Source organism: Osmerus eperlanus, chromosome 2 (assembly GCF_963692335.1).
Source record: "Osmerus eperlanus chromosome 2, fOsmEpe2.1, whole genome shotgun sequence".
Lineage (NCBI taxonomy): Eukaryota > Metazoa > Chordata > Actinopteri > Osmeriformes > Osmeridae > Osmerus > Osmerus eperlanus.
The window spans coordinates 17,049,567-17,067,181 of NC_085019.1; the positions used below are offsets into that span (position 1 = coordinate 17,049,567).

A 17,615-nucleotide genomic window follows, 5' to 3' on the forward strand; every position below is an offset into this window, starting at 1 on the left:
TACTTATGAATAATTATGTCGTTGTTTTTTATAGAATAGAAGTATGCAGTGGCATAACGACATCTCTGACGTTGATAACAAACCAAACCGTTTCAAAATCGGTTGAAAATTGAGCAAGTTATGGTCATTTAAAAAGTACATGTAGCATCAACACAATGTTATGGGTGAGCGAGTTGACTGTAGCAAAATGGCCGCCATGTGCGGACGTTCGACTCCGTTGTCCGGCAACGCGGACGAGACATCTACCCTTTAGCTATATCTATGGGCTACACCATATGTCTATGGGCTACACAGCCGGCAGTTCACGAATCGATCTCACGATACTTTGATGGCTACGTCACAGTGACCTAGCCATCAAAGTCGGACAAAAAGTCAAACCAGAACTCAGTGTTTCAAGTCAGCCGCCTGCAGCCGGCTGCGGCGCTGCATGAAGTTAGTCCATGTCGAACGCACCTACTGTTCTGTAAAGCACGTGATGTACTACCCGTCTTCCGGAAAACTGCCTAGCATTTTCACAGGCAGGCACGCCCCCAAGCAAACAAAACTATTGGTTTGTGGTTATGTATTGTAAGCCTACATGTATCGCAGGCAGCAGTGAAATCCAGGAGGCAAGGATCAAGACATCTAATTCAAGGTAAGATGACTTTAGCCTACTTCAAGTAAAAGGTTCTATGCCTACATTGTTCTGCTCTCATGTCAGATCAAACCACTGCAATAGCACAATTCTCAAATTAAACTAATCGACACAAACATATTGGAATCTATGTATAGTCAAGGCTCTGTTTGTGGTAGGAGTGCATGTGTGTTCAAAAAAGTGCAAGAACAGCCCATGACGCACCCTTCAAACTTATTTGCATTTCGAATGAACTTATTCTATAGGCCAAGGGATGTGATTACACTTGAGTTATGCTTCTGTGATCTCCAGCATAAACATTCTTTAGAAATAAATGGTTTTGTGAAACATTTACACAAATATGTAGATAGGTAGTTGAAAGCAACTTTGAAAAACATCGCTGTTCTTCAAGCTAGAGTAGGCAGCAATTTATGGCCTCAGAAGATCATTTCCTCATGTATGGAGCCACACCCAGACTATACGCTCATGGAATTTCTGGACAAGGATAGGTCAGGGATGTTGGTGAGACACACGTACACACATATTCCAGGAACTATAGATTGATAGTGCACAGTACCCGTGATGCAGTCAATGAGTAAGATGTCAGTGACATGCACAGTTTTCTTGAATGATTGATAGATATAGTGCAGTGCCTGTGATGCAGCGGGAGATTACAGTTTTTCTCAGCGGCTTTGGTACTAATCACAATTGAAATTCTCAAAAGTACCTTTTTAACCTCCACATCCTCTAGTCACTTATGCACATCTTAAAAGCAGTTTGTCATTCTTTGAAACATATTGCCAATTAGGGCTGTCAAAATTGCTCAAAAATGACGTTCGAATGTTCCCTTTAAAAAAACACGTATATTAGAATATACTTCTGGTTGCGCATTAGGCACGTCAATAACAGGACAAATTAATACAACAAGACATAACTACTTGTAATTTATTTAAGTTTAAACATATTTAACAACATATGACCTACACAAAAATAAGTAAATGAACTAATGGCCAAGACCGCAGACCTTGGCCTCTCGCACACACGCGCTACACGCGCTCTCTCTCTCTCTCTCTCTCTCTCTCTCTCTCTCTCTCTCTCTCTCTCTCTCTCTCTCTCTCTCTCTCTCTCTCTCTCTCTCTCTCTCTCTCTCTCTCTCTCTCTCTCTCTCTCTCTCTCTCTCTCTCTCTCTCTCTCTCTCTCTCTCTCTCTCTCTCTCTCTCTCACTGTCGCGCTCTCTGCGCATAGCGGTTTAAATGAACGACAACAATAAAAAAATGCTGAGTGCTGATCAAGAGTTTTGTGCAAGCAATTTAAGGTCGCGATTCTTGTCCCAAAGATGGCAGGCTTCATTCAGTGATTGAAACAAATATTATTAACATTAATTGAAGTTTTACAGTTGTAGAACCGACATTGAACGCTCCGAGCTAGATGTGCTGTGGTAGTGTACCCTGACACAATGGCTGCGAAGCGCCTGGAAGCGCCGCGCAGCCATTGTGTCAGCGGGGTCTTAAAAAGTCTTAAAGATCCTGTATAACAAATTCCATGATTTGCTTCTCAGTACATTTATACACATATACGTGTGAAATGAGTTCCTGAAAGCATGTGCAAAGCGCGAAATCTTTGTCGCACTGAAATGTGGAGTTAGACCGTAGAACAGTTTCTCTTCCGTTTTCAGATCAGGTTTTAATGGGCGGAACCAAAAAATGACCTATCTACGTCATTTTGACCCATCTACGTCAGATCACTGAATGGTTCCTCCTGCTGTTGAAGGACTGAAATTCTTTGTGGCTATTCCAATATGTAATGATGGTATTCAATGACACAAGTCTGTGTTAGAGAAAGAGTGGTCTGGAGTCGCAGAGGTCCCATAATATCAGCTTTAATGCAGCATTTAGAAATCAACACGTCCAGAGCTCTGGGGTTGTCTACGTTTCCCTACCCGCAACAGAGTTTGGGTTGGTTCACGAAGTCCAACTGGCTATCTTTCCCTCCCCAGCATATATTATACATTGCAATTAAAACACAACGATGAATATAGCTGCAAGCAGCGATGCTGGTTCCTTGAAAAATGGCAACATATTATAAACATGTACACTGTTGAAGATGGAGAGTTGGACAACAAGAGAGCAAAACTACTTCATGTTTGGCCAACAACAATAGGCTGAATGGGGATTTGAACTCATGAGCATAAGGTCACAAGTCAGTCTGTCTATCCTCTCTGCTACACACCAACTGTTGAACTTGTATGAGTAGAAAGGGCCGAGAATGAGCTTTGGTCAGCTTTGGGACAAAGGTTAAGAAACGGTTGACATTTCAAGGTAAAATTGCATGAAATTGCGCATGGTACATCAGAATGATGTCACCTTGAAGCCAATAAGGTTTGAAAAACCATCAGTCAAAATTATATTTGATTTATTGACACAAAGGCAATGTGGACACTTACATGAATACACCCCTTTTTGACATTTAGTAAAGTAGCTGACTCTCTGTTCCCATTAAACTACACGACATGCACACTCAGGGTGACAACATTTACATTTAGTCATTTAGCAGACGCTCTTATCCAGAGCGACTTACAGTAAGTACAGGGACATTCCCCTGAGGCAAGTAGGGTGAAGTGCCTTGCCCAAGGACACAACATCAGTTGGCATCATCAGTTGGCATGACCGGGAATCGAACTGGCAACCTTCGGATTACTAGCCCGATTCCCTCACCGCTCAGCCACCTGACTCCCTACAACAAGATTATATTAACTAACAAACAATAACATTACAAACAACTAACTGAACGAACACAACAACTGAAATCCCTCGCATGGCCGTTGTAACCGAGCTATTTTCCACAAGTCTTTGCGTTTTTTGACATGCCGCACTGCATGCTGGGTACTCGAGAGCTGACAGCTGATTATCTAGCTGTGCTCCGACTGCGTGATATGACGAGATGCTAGTGACGCGCTAAGGTCTCTGAGTCTCCTGCATTAACAAGTTCTGCTCGATTAGCAAGCTATTTTTACTAATGTTTTGTTAGCTATTGAATGGTAATGCAAGCTAGCTAAAAACAATGTTAGTTAGCTTGGCTAAACTGGTTTTCATAGCAACAGAAATCAACAAATCAGATCAGTCGAACTTTATTCAGAAAGGGGGGATGTCTGTTTTTTACTCTACTCTCAACGCATGACTATGTTTAACTTAATGTCTGCACCTCTCTGTCACCAACTGTCTGGAGTGGAGGGTGGGGGCTTCATATCCAACAAATTACACCCTGAACTTTTAAAACAGATCTAATGGCCTACTACAATTGTAAATATCCTATGGCTTCTTCTCCAATTGGGCCTCGATACAATGTCATCTAATATTTTCTGCCCATTCTGCACAGTTTTTGGGGACTTTCCACAACAGCACCCTTTGCCCAGTCCCTCTATTCTGCCCTAATACATGTGTTTTCCAACACCAGTTACAATCAACCCTGGGCAGGGACGGCGCCAGAGAATTTGTGTAATACAGGTGCTGAGGAGGTGCTAGATCATTGACAGGGGGAGCTGCGCAATTATATATACATAAATACTATTCATAAAGAAGCAGTACTTCTCTTGAGTGGTTTTTATTCAGATGAATAATCATTGGATTCAGGTCAAAAGTCTATCACTTGAACTGGTTTCATCACTTAAGACACTCAAAGTCAGCAGCTTGGCATACTGGGACATGGAAAGGATTAAACATTTAGACTTCATCAAAGTAAAAAATGCTGGTTTGTCCTTTTTCATTAATGTCCTCAAAAAAGCAGTCTGCAGAGCTACTGTGTCTGTGGGGTGACTGTCTGTCTCTGGAGGGCTGGGAGGCAGGGGCAAGCAGGGCCTGCAGGCAGGCAGGGCAGGCCAGCTGAATGAAGCTGTCCAGCTAGAGAGGGATAGTCCAGCAAGGGGTCTGTGATGCTCTCAGCATTCTCTGTTGTTGCTCTCAGCATCCTCTTGAACTCTGTTGAGCAGGCCTCTGCATGACCCTCCAGACCTGTAAAAGTGAAGAAAGGATCCATGTCAGTTCAGTTGTGAAAAACGAAGCTTTTTCCATCTACACTTGACATACACTACAATTTTGAACTTGAATCCAAATGTGTTGACCCGATGCAGACCCATGCAAAGTCACTCAAAACACGGGTTCGATTCCAGGCTCTGGCAAGAGTATTTAGCTCTAAACTGGTCAATATATACACATCTGACAAAAGACCAGGTCGACCCTTGCCTGTAAACAGTGATTCTGACTGTCAGAGACATTTAAATAGCCTGACTTACTGAAATTGGCAAAACTAGCCTGGCTAACGTAGGTCGCTTTCTCAGGGCATATGACGAATGAAACAGGTGGCTGGGGAGTCAGGTGGCTGAGCGGTGAGGGAATCGGGCTAGTAATCCGAAGGTTGCCAGTTCGATTCCCGGTCATGCCAACCGACGTTGTGTCCTTGGGCAAGGCACTTCACCCTACTTGCCTCGGGGGAATGTCCCTGTACTTACTGTAAGTCGCTCTGGATAAGAGCGTCTGCTAAATGTCTAAATGGAAACAGGCTCGCCTTGAAAAAACAGATATACTGGCTATCTTTAGCAGGCCCTTGTCTACAAAAAGCAGTCCTCACTGACGTTTTTGGAGTAGAATTGAGTGAAATACTAAATTGTTTACACACTGCCAGTGGGCGAGCCGAACCTGACTCTGAGGCTAACGTCAAAACAATGTACCCCCGGGACGCAGTATCACTCCAATTGCAAGTCCACAAATCACAAAAACAATCGGAGCATCTGGCTAAAAGCACAATTCCCACATCTCCTAAAGGCTGCCCTCCTCGACCTTTTTCGTGTAGACCTAACTGTAAAATGGCGAATTTATGAACATGACGCGACCAAAACATGGCTGCCGCCTAAGCCTATGCGGTCTCCCTGGCACATAGGCTTATTACAAAGACTTTCACACCCCAAATCAAAATTCTGAGCCGACAGGTCTGTGGGGAATTGCTTTTTCTCCTAAAGGCTGCCTTCCTCGACCTTTTTGATGAACAATTCGCAGAGATGCAAAATGACTCACTAATTAAAAACACAGAGGAAAAAAGCTATAGCTACAGTAGCTACTTTTCGAGTTCGGTTTTCCGTCACTTCAGACTCACGATCTAAAGGTCTAAAAGTGCTAAAACCTTCACCATAATTTAAGAGTAGTGTACTTTCACGAACCCAATCATTGATTCTAGCTTAAAATGTGTAAATAGGACTTACCGAACATGGCTGCCTCCAACACTATCAGGCGATTCCAGTTGAAAACAACAATGGCCGCCGAAAAATAATTTATATTCGTAACGGCGAGCTGCGATTGGATGGAAGCAAAATGAAACAGGAGCTAAAAACAGAGGGTGGGGGCTTGGTCAGCACACAATTTCCAGAAAGGATGTGTGTGCGTCTCGCCAAGCTCACGCGTGTGTCAAGTAGGGTGTCCACCTGTCCCGCTTTGCGCTGTATCACACAGCATTTTCAATATGGGACGTGCGGGACAAGGGGTGAAAATGCTGTGCGACACAACGCAAAGCGCGACAGGTGGTCACCCTAGTGTCAAGGGGCAGGATGAGTGAGAATTTGGAGCACGCGCGCTGTGGAGCAATTCAATTGAATTCAATCATATATTGACATATCAAGGGGAAATTGCGTATGGTACTTCAGAATGATGTCATCTTGAAGGCACAAAGGTTTGAAAAACCATCAGTCAAAATTATATTTGATTTATTAACACAAAGATATTGTGGCAATGTGGACATTTACATAAATACACTTCTTTCAGCCATTTTGTATTGCATTCCTTATTCAATTTCACCATATAAAAAGACATGTATTCTACAAATCTGTAACAATTTTCAAGGTTCATGAGGAGAAGGGTTTTGAAGGTTGTACCAAATTTGGACAGTACAGCAAAATCTATCATGGCGGACCTTATGGGTTCTTGAGGCTTTTTTGTTCCCCATGAGAAATAAGGCATGTATACCAATTTTCAGGCATTTTGGAATAATGGGGCGCTGGGGAAATCACGTAGACGTTGGGCGTGGCTTATAGCGCCACCTATGGGCTTAAATGGGCCATTAGCGGTCTGGGAGTAGTGAGTGACCTGGTGTATCATTGGGCCAAATTTGAAAAAATCGTGTCAAGGACTTTTGTGAGCCATTTAGCGGAGAAGAGGAAAAATAATAATAAATAATTAATAAGAACAATGCATAACTTTAATAAGCACAATATATTCTTTACTGTACTGTTATTGTAGCCTACATCAGCTAGCTAGCTAGCTTCAGGATGTCTCCCTCCACCCGCAACTGCATCTTCCCTGGATGAAAGAACCTCGGCTGCGCTGCAATGCTATTTAATTTCCATATTGATGAGGAAAGGAAAAATAGGTGGATTGATTTTGTGAAGAGCCACGCTGATGGAGAGCTTCGGATAAACTTCAACAGCCGCCTCTGCAGTGACCATTACATGGTGGATAGTTTTAACATGGACCAGAGACAGACAGGGTTCAGGGCTTCTCTTGCAGCGCATTGAACAAATAAATTCGAATTCTATACAGTTTTGTTCGGCTTGACGTAACATCCATTATCTGGGTCGTAGGTAGGCAGCGAGGGGCGGAGCTTCAGCTCCTTCAGGCGACACGCCCCCCCCAGTCTCAAGCAGAGAAGAGTGCTGATTTTCTCACGATTTCAAAGCCTAATTTAACAGACTTGTCTGTGTTTTTTTTCATTCGAATTTGGATGGGTGGTTAATAACACATTTTTCTGTGGTGTGGTGAACTTAAACTCGTTTTCAATTCCACTTTACAGGATCTTTAAAAAGTCTTACATTCTGAACTTAAAATTTAAGGCCTTAAAAAGTCTTAAAAACTGCTAGATTTTCATCCGAGGTCTTAAATTTAATCTAGTCAGGTCTAAAAAAAGTTTTACCCTCGTTCATTTCCAGAAACGCTGGCTGCAGAAAGTTATTATAAAGTAGCAAAAAATTGAGTCCTAGCCTACAGAGCGGAGCTCGAGAGTCTTTGCTGCAAAACCAGCAGAACGCTGCCCTCAGAACGTTGGTTCGGTGTGTTGTAGTTCTTTCTGTTGGATCTTGGTGTTGGTACGTATGCGGTGATAAAACTACAAATCCTGTGATAAATGCAATACCTGCCTGCGAAAAACGTCTGCGTCTCCTCACAGTTTGTTAAAGTTCGTCTACGTGTGGAAAATGGGAAAGTGTACTTTCAACGAGACATGGCTAGATCACAGCGATTTCCGCTGTTGGGTACAAGCGGTACCCAGCTCCAGGTACGAGGCTCGCTGCAAACTTTGCCAAAAAAATATTCAATTGGGTGTGAAGGCGCTGGAGTCACACATAGGGATGGGTATCGAGAACCGGTTCTTGTTTAGAACCGGTTCCCAGTGAATCGATTCCTTGGAATCGTTAGCAAAATTCCTTAACGATTCTGTTAACGATTCTCTGTGCCGTTAAACAATTAAAATGCTAAGTTTAATAATGCATTAAAAATCGATATGCTCAGTTTAATAATGGATTAAAAATCGATATGCTCAGTTTAATAATGGGACACGCGAACGTCTGTCTGAATAAACTATAAAAGTTTGCGCACGCATGCGCGAAGACAGACTGCAGCAAACATGGCAACTAGGAAGAAGCGTTCTAAAGTTTGGTTGTATTTCACACGACAAAATGACAACAACGCCACTTGTAACACGTGTAAAAAGTCTATTTCGTCGAAGGGAGGAAATACTACAAATATGAAGAAGCATTTGAACACACAGCATGGAATGAAGTTACTGGAACGTCATGTGTTCGATGCATGCAGCAGCGCAGCTAACGTTCGCGCTTCATCTCTAACTATCTAAGGTAGAGCTAAACTGCTCAAAAGTGATCACAACCACTTGTTACTGTGTGAAGCAATTTGCCTTTATTGTGTGTAGTCGATCTAGTTCTCTTCTGTCCCGTCGTTTGAAGCATACATTTTAGCTCCGGCATTCGTCTCCCATTAGTATTGATCTTATTGATCATTTCACGTTATCGGGGCGGCGTGTGTTATCAGCAAATGTTCGCGTATCGCATTATTAAAGTGAGCATATCGATTTTTAATCCATTATTAAACTTAGCATTTTAATTGTTTAACCTTTTAATAGTCCTGTTAAATGTGCCTGAAAACTCCTAAACAACATACCCAAAGTACATTGAAAGCTGTTGTTGAACCATTTGGAGTACATGCATGTAAATGGTCTCTTTTGAAAGGTGACACTGAAGTTATTTCCCCTGTTGTTAGGACCCCTGTAAGTCCTACTGGTGTTGAGTAATAGAAGCTTGAACACAAGGAAACTGAAAGTTTCTATCTCCGAGTAGATTTTGTTTTGAAAACAGAGGCCTGAAGAGGCCTAGAGGTGGTCGGTATTAGCTCATTTCAGAGCCAGTCAAAGCCAGTTTGAGAAATTAGTTTAGAACGAGTGTGTGTGTGGGGGGGGGGTGCAGCACGCACAGACCTAGTTGGCTGTAGAGGGGAACATCGATAAGAGAATCGATAAGGAATCGAATCGATAAGCAGGAATTGATAAGGAGTCGGAATCGTTAAAATCTTATCAATACGCATCCCTAGTCACACACTCACACACTTTCTCTCTCTATTTGAGGGCAAGTTTGTTTTACCCTATTTTCATTTTGGGGATTTGGCACGTTGTTGGGTGTGGAAGGTTACTAATGTGATTAACCAATGTGTAAAATGTATGCTTTTTCAATGACTAAAATGATTTTTTCAGAATTTCTTTGATTTGATTTAAATTTTGGTAATGCGTTGTGTAGGTCTTAAATTTCGATCTTTATGGTCTTAAAAAGGTCTTAAATTTGACTTACTGAAACCTGCAGAGACCCTGGTGTGTCCCAGGTGTAATAGCAAATCATTTTACCGTGTTACTGCAAAGAGCCACATCATACACAAGGGCACACATGAACATCAACCCATCCCTTCCTCACTCTCTCACGCCCACACATACACGCACACACACACAAATTCAGTCCCTTTTGGAAATTCCTGAGGCCTGTTCCATAAAGGCCGCTCAAAACAGTTGGACTTCAAAACCTGACTAGAATTAGTTTAATTAGTCAAGCGGGGTTAAAGCGGTTCCATAAAGGCCAATTTCACCTCACGCACTCCTACTAATTCAAGTCAGATTTAAGTAGTCAAGCTAATTGCGCGTGCACCCTATTCTTAAGCAGCCCGAGTGGTAAAACATGGATCATACAATCCACCACGGCAAAAAGCAATGCACACGGCCACGTGACTTCTTCCAGAAAGAACGTTCCCTTCAAGCCGTGTACTATGACAGCTCCCTGATCCAGGGGTGTGTCCAGGGAGTGGCCAGGGGTGGCACTGGCCACCCCTGAAAAGTGATTGGCCACCACTGGTGCCACCCCTACCATGCGATCGGCTATTTGCTGACAGTCTTGTCCATATGCATGAATACTGGCCAATGAAAAAAAATCTAAAATGTGAGGGGCGGGAGTTCAGGCTGAGCGGCATGTTCAACAACTACACTGGAGAAGCATGAGAGAAGACGCTGATGATACTAACATCGATTTTTCCATATGTGTGCTGGGAGATATTCGTAAGGATATAAACATTCAGAAACTAAACATGAGCTAGAAATTTGTATGACGTTATTCAACACCATGCAGCCCCTTTACTTTCGGTGTATGAAATACAGTTCGTATTCCAAAAATAGCCTGATGTAAAGTTTCTACAGACTGTAGCTTGCTTTGCTAAATAGCATGCTAGCTAGCAAGCATTCACGATATCTGACATTTTATTTATAAAATGTAAAATAGCCATGCCATTTGTCTGTAAGTGTTTCACATGATAATTGGTTTGTAGAGTAGTTAACATAAGTAACGCAATGCATTGTATTGTTATTCTGCCAAGCTTACTATATTAAGTGGAAATCATGATCCCGGCTTACTTCAGTCATAAGATGACCGAGGTGAAGTTAGTTTAATATTTGACATTCATCTCACATTCAGTGGCGGAACCAGACTTGTATATATGGGGTGGCCAAGGGGTGGCCAGGGACACTTCAGGGGGTCCACAGACCAAGACTGAAAATGTGTGGGTAACCTTAGCCTGGCATCTAAGCAGTGTAAATTATTCATATGATTGCTGATGAGAAATAGAAATTAAAATTCACTTAAGCCTGAGTTCTTCAGTGTGGCCTAGTATAGTCCACTAGGGTTACTTTAATCAAATTCTACATTTACTATGAATAGACTGTATCTCTACATCTGAATTGCAACTCATTTCTTTCTTACACACACTATACTGTACTCCGAAAACTGGAGAGACATTGGTCACTCGGTTTTCATGAATATATAATCTGGGTCTAACCAGGTTAATTCCTTTGATGAATCTTTTACATGAAAACAAAACTATTACTGTATACTCACACAATAAATGCCACAGCCATCAAAACAAGAACACTCATGAATCAACAAGCAACCTTTTAAAGTGAGGCTTAATCGGAAAAAAACGTTGGTGTAGGCTTATGTGTGGCCTACAAACACAAGCTAAACTTGGCATGTGACTGTCTGCCTAGTATGCTCTGACCTGGTGCCTGTAGCCTCGGGGAGGGAGCTGCTCTGAGGTCTTGCCGTGGTGCAAGGACTGTAACTTAAAGGCTGGTAGTTGATTGAAGATAATAATGGGGATATGTTTAAGATTGAGATTGGACTCAAATGTGGGTAGTTGGATGTGTAGGCCTTCATGTTGTTTTTGCTTAGGGTTCACCGATTAAGCCTCACTTTAAAATGTTGCTTGTTGATTCATGAGTGTTCTTGTTTTGATAAAGAAATGACTGACACAGGCAACAATGAGCCACCAACAGTGCCTGATGCAGTGTCTGCTCATCAAGGTATGTCCTCTGAACATCAGAAAGATTGAATAAGTACGTAATACAGTAAAGGTATGATATCAGTTATTTACATTTACATTTATTCATTTAGCAGACGCTTTTATCCAAAGCGACTTCCAAGAGAGAGCTTTACAAAGTGCATAGGTCACTGATCATAACAACAAGATAGCCACAAAAACATTGCGAGTAGCCAAAACATGAAGCACACATTGTGAACAACCAAAGTAAGTGCCAAAGGGAAGAACCATAAGAGCATGTAGTTAAACAAGTTACAATTAAACAGCATGAACCGCTATAAGTGCAAGTGTACCTGTGGAAAAAACAAGCAACAATAATAAAAACAATATATCACAGCGAGTACAAACATTTTAACCCTTGTGTTATCTTCGGGTCATTCTGACCCATCAGTCGTTATGACCCACCGTCGTATTGCGACAACTTTACCGCATACAAAAACAAAGTGAAGCATTTTCTTTTAACCGTCGGGCTAAAACGGTTTTATAAAATGACATTTTATTTATAAAATGTAAAATAGCCATGCCATTTGTCTGTAAGTGTTTCACATGATAATTGGTTTGTAGAGTAGTTAACATAAGTAACGCAATGCATTGTATTGTTATTCTGCCAAGCTTACTATATTAAGTGGAAATCATGATCCCGGCTTACTTCAGTCATAAGATGACCGAGGTGAAGTTAGTTTAATATTTGACATTCATCTCACATTCAGTGGCGGAACCAGACTTGTATATATGGGGTGGCCAAGGGGTGGCCAGGGACACTTCAGGGGGTCCACAGACCAAGACTGAAAATGTGTGGGTAACCTTAGCCTGGCATCTAAGCAGTGTAAATTATTCATATGATTGCTGATGAGAAATAGAAATTAAAATTCACTTAAGCCTGAGTTCTTCAGTGTGGCCTAGTATAGTCCACTAGGGTTACTTTAATCAAATTCTACATTTACTATGAATAGACTGTATCTCTACATCTGAATTGCAACTCATTTCTTTCTTACACACACTATACTGTACTCCGAAAACTGGAGAGACATTGGTCACTCGGTTTTCATGAATATATAATCTGGGTCTAACCAGGTTAATTCCTTTGATGAATCTTTTACATGAAAACAAAACTATTACTGTATACTCACACAATAAATGCCACAGCCATCAAAACAAGAACACTCATGAATCAACAAGCAACCTTTTAAAGTGAGGCTTAATCGGAAAAAAACGTTGGTGTAGGCTTATGTGTGGCCTACAAACACAAGCTAAACTTGGCATGTGACTGTCTGCCTAGTATGCTCTGACCTGGTGCCTGTAGCCTCGGGGAGGGAGCTGCTCTGAGGTCTTGCCGTGGTGCAAGGACTGTAACTTAAAGGCTGGTAGTTGATTGAAGATAATAATGGGGATATGTTTAAGATTGAGATTGGACTCAAATGTGGGTAGTTGGATGTGTAGGCCTTCATGTTGTTTTTGCTTAGGGTTCACCGATTAAGCCTCACTTTAAAATGTTGCTTGTTGATTCATGAGTGTTCTTGTTTTGATAAAGAAATGACTGACACAGGCAACAATGAGCCACCAACAGTGCCTGATGCAGTGTCTGCTCATCAAGGTATGTCCTCTGAACATCAGAAAGATTGAATAAGTACGTAATACAGTAAAGGTATGATATCAGTTATTTACATTTACATTTATTCATTTAGCAGACGCTTTTATCCAAAGCGACTTCCAAGAGAGAGCTTTACAAAGTGCATAGGTCACTGATCATAACAACAAGATAGCCACAAAAACATTGCGAGTAGCCAAAACATGAAGCACACATTGTGAACAACCAAAGTAAGTGCCAAAGGGAAGAACCATAAGAGCATGTAGTTAAACAAGTTACAATTAAACAGCATGAACCGCTATAAGTGCAAGTGTACCTGTGGAAAAAACAAGCAACAATAATAAAAACAATATATCACAGCGAGTACAAACATTTTAACCCTTGTGTTATCTTCGGGTCATTCTGACCCATCAGTCGTTATGACCCACCGTCGTATTGCGACAACTTTACCGCATACAAAAACAAAGTGAAGCATTTTCTTTTAACCGTCGGGCTGTCTCAGACCCCCCACATTGCGAATTTACCCAATACAAATTTGTTTTTGTATTGGGTAAAATTGGGTAAACACAGCGATGGTTCGTTATGAACCTTTGGGTCATGTGACCTGAAGGCAGCACAAGGGTTAAATCAGTTACCACTAACCACAAGAGCAACAAGTCTCTAAGCAAGAGTCATTGTGATCCTTGAGGACACTAACATCGGGTCAAGCGAACCATTCCTAAGTACCGTTGTACTCGCGGAACAAGTGCGTCTTGAGCCTTTTCTTGAAGGTGGAGAGACAGTCAGTGTCTCTGATGGAGGTGGGGAGTTGATTCCACCACTGGGGGGCCAGACAGGAGAAGAGCTTGTGTTGGGACCGGGCGGTCTTGAGCGGTGGGACCACCAGGCGGTTGTCTGAAGAAGACCGTAGGTGACGGGTGGGGGTGTAAGGCTGCAGGAGAGACTTGATGTAGACGGGTGCAGTCCCGTTCACTGCTCAGAAGGTCAGTACCAGGGTCTTAAATCTGATACGGGCCATGATAGGTAGCCAGTGGAGAGAGATGAGGAGCGGGGTAACATGGGAGCGTCTGGGTAGATTGTAGACCAGGCGGGCCGCTGCGTTCTGAATCCTCTGAAGGGGGCAGGTTGCACATGTTGGGAGACCAGCGAGCAGCGAGTTGCAATAGTCCAACTTGGAGGGGACAAGTGCTTGGACTAGCAGCTGGGTGGAGTGCTCAGACAGGTATCTACTGATCTTCCGGATGTTGTAGAGGGTGAATCTACACGACCGGGAGACTGCAGCAATGTGGGCCGTGAGGGAGAGCTCGTCGTCCATGGTAACCCCAAGGTTCCTGGCAGAGGATGAAGGGGTCACCGTCGCAGATCCCAGGGTGATTGAGAGATCGTGGGAGATGGAGGGTTTAGCCGGGATGATGAGAAGTTCTGTTTTGGCGAGGTTCAGCTGTAGGTGGTGCTCGGTCATCCAGGCGGAGATGTCTGTGAGGCAGGCCTCAATCCTAGCTGAGATCCCCGGATCGGTCGGGGGGAACGACAGGTACAGCTGCGTGTCGTCAGCGTAGCAATGGTAGGAGAAGCCATGGGAGGTGATGATTGGTCCAAGTGAGGTGGTGTACAGAGAGAAGAGGAGGGGTCCAAGGACGGAGCCCTGTGGGACACCAGTGGAGAGCTGGCGAGGGCCTGACAGTTTGCCTCCCCAGGAGACCTGGTAGGATCTTCCCGACAGGTAGGATGAGATCCACTGGAGTGCAGTTCCAGTGATGCCCATCTCAGAAAGTCTGGAGAGCAGGATCTGGTGGTTAACCGTATCAAACGCTGCAGAAAGGTCCAGCAGAATGATGACGGATGACCTGGAAGCCGCTCTGGCAGACTGGAGGGCAGTGGTGACTGAAAGGAGGGCAGTCTCTGTGGAGTGGCCAGTCTTGAAGCCTGATTGGTTGGGGTCAAGCAGATTGTTCTGAGAGAGAAAGTTTGACAGTTGGTTATATACAGCACGTTCAATTGTTTTTGAAAAGAAGGGTAACAGTGATACCGGTCTGTAGTTCTGGAGGACGGCAGGGTTAAGGGAGGGTTTTTTGAGTAGAGGGGTAACTCTAGCCTGTTTGAAGGCAGAGGGGAAGGTGCCGGAGGTAAGAGAGGAGTTTAGGACATGGAGAAGAAAAGTTATGATGGAGGGGGAGATGGTTTGAAAGAGAGGGGAGGGGATAGGATCAAGGGGACAGGAGGTGGGGCGATGAGAGAGAATGAGGTCAGAGATCTCTGCCTCAGACAGGGGAGAAAAAGAGTCTAGACATTTAGTTGGGTCAGTCATGGAGGGTGAGAGGGTAGGAAAGGTGGGTTTAGGGAACTGACTGCTAATGTCGGCGACTTTTTTCTCAAAGAAGGAGGAGAAGTCGTCTGCTGTCAGGGTGGAGGGAGGGGGTGGGGGAGGTGGGTTAAGAAGGGTGGAGAAGGTAGAAAAAAGTTTGTGGGGGTTTGAAGCGGAGTTAATTTTGTTCAGAAAGTAGAGGGTTTTAGCACCAGTTATGTGAGAAGAGAAGGATTTGAGGAGGGAGTGATACTTATCAAGGTCCAGACCGCCTTTGGACTTGCGCCATCTCCTCTCAGCTGCCCGAAGGGTGGACCGTTCTTCACGAATAACATCCGTAAGCCACGGGCAGGAGGGAGAAGATCGTGCAGGCCTGGTTGACAGGGGACAGATAGTCAAGTGATGCAGTTAAAGTGGTTAACAAGGTGTCGGTGGCAGTGTTAGTGGGGTGTGACGAGAACTCGTCAATGGGGGGGAGGGAGGATGTTACAATAGAGGAGAAATGGGAGGGGGATAGGGAGCGGAGGTTGCGCCGGAAAGTTACAAGGGGAGGGGAGGTAGGAGGAGTTGGAGGGAGAGAGACAGAGAATTGGATAAAGTAGTGATCAGAAATATGCAGTGGGTCTACAGAGGTTAAGTCAGTGATACAGTTACGTGTCAGGATGAGGTCTAGCTGTTTGCCTGCCTTGTGGGTCGCCGGTGTGCTCAGCAGCGTCAGGTCGAAGGAGGTCAGGAGAGACAAGAAGTCGACGGCCTGCGTTCCTTGGGGGTGGATGTTGAAGTCCCCAGGGGCTATCAGGGGGGTTCCATCATCCGGGAGGACGCTGAGGAGCATGTCCAGCTCCTCCACAAAGTCGGCTAGCGGGCCTGGTGGGCGATAAAGAACAATTAAGCATGCTTTGATAGGATCAGTTAGCATCACATGATGGTGTTCAAATGATTTGGCAGTAACAGGGAGTGGTGTGGATGTGTATTTAATATGTGGGGAAAGAAGCAACCCTGTCCCAGTCTCTAGGAATCTATAAATAATGCTAAAATTACTGAATAAATGGTTCTAAATGTATGAGTAGGCCTACAAATAATAAGTCTGTCATTTCAAGTTTGCAGTTTGAATGTTTCTGACGTGTATGACTGGTAGAACTTACGGAATCCATCGAAGAAACTGTAGACTAATTTCTAGACTGTTGAAAATGATTTGAATAAATCATAATTTGCAATAGGGAAATCCCATATGCGGGATGCTCAATTTTAGATTAAGGATGTGACCATTTACTAACAACTACACACAGGAGGAAAATGTTAATAGAAAATGCTTAGTTTATTGAGATATAACACGCAATGTTTCATTACCTACAACTAAAAGGGTAGATAAAAAATATTAACTTGAGTCTCGATACGTGGTTGATGGCCAACCTGCTCTGAGGCTGTGCCCCTGCCTGGCCACCCTGTTCAAAATGTTCTAGACACGCCCCTGCCCTCATCCACCGCTTCATCAAAATAAAGTGACACGCCATGATTGACGTGAACGATAGGCTACGTAGGTCGAGGGCCTTTTTTAGACCTTTACTTCGTTGATTAAAAAACAGTCACCCTCTAATCACATCTAAATTTACTTTTTTGACATTGTTTTAAATAAATAGCCTACTATTAGTAAATACATTATCCAGTAGCCGAACTTTTTAACATGGTTTTTGTGTCGGGAAAATGGAGGATAGATGTATGGATTTAGGTTTGTTTTGCAATTGTAGGCTACTGTTAACAATTATATGGCTATGCTAATTATACTCGGATAATTTAGATTGAGATATAGGCCTATGCCTGATGCTTAAACATTTGAAATCACAAACTACCATATAGCCATACATTTATCTTGGCTATGGTGTGTATCAAATCATTGTTCATAATTGTTTAATGCATTAGGCTAAATGTTGTAGCCTATGTAGGATATTTAAGTTGATTTTCTATAAATGTAGCCTACATATTGAACTGATGAGAATAAGAAATTGAGAATGTCTGTGGTAAATCATTGTTTTCCCGTTGGGTCTGTGTTACAGGAATGTCTGGTTAAGCAACAACACGGTCTAAGCCTGACAATTAGCCTGCCCCTGACCAGGCTAGTTTTGAAGCATAAATTACCATAGTACCTGAGTTCGA

The 17,615-nt window shown here is 43.2% G+C and overlaps 1 protein-coding gene across 1 annotated transcript in view; it reads left to right on the top strand.

Annotated features, from left to right (window-relative positions):
- The first annotated feature begins 476 nt into the window (after nt 1-476).
- mvp (major vault protein) overlaps nt 477-17,615 on the top strand; it is an 86,545-nt gene continuing 69,406 nt past the window's right edge. The window contains exon 1 of the mRNA XM_062453534.1: nt 477-634. The gene's annotated coding sequence lies outside the window, so the exon portion shown is untranslated. The remainder of the gene's footprint in view (nt 635-17,615) is intronic.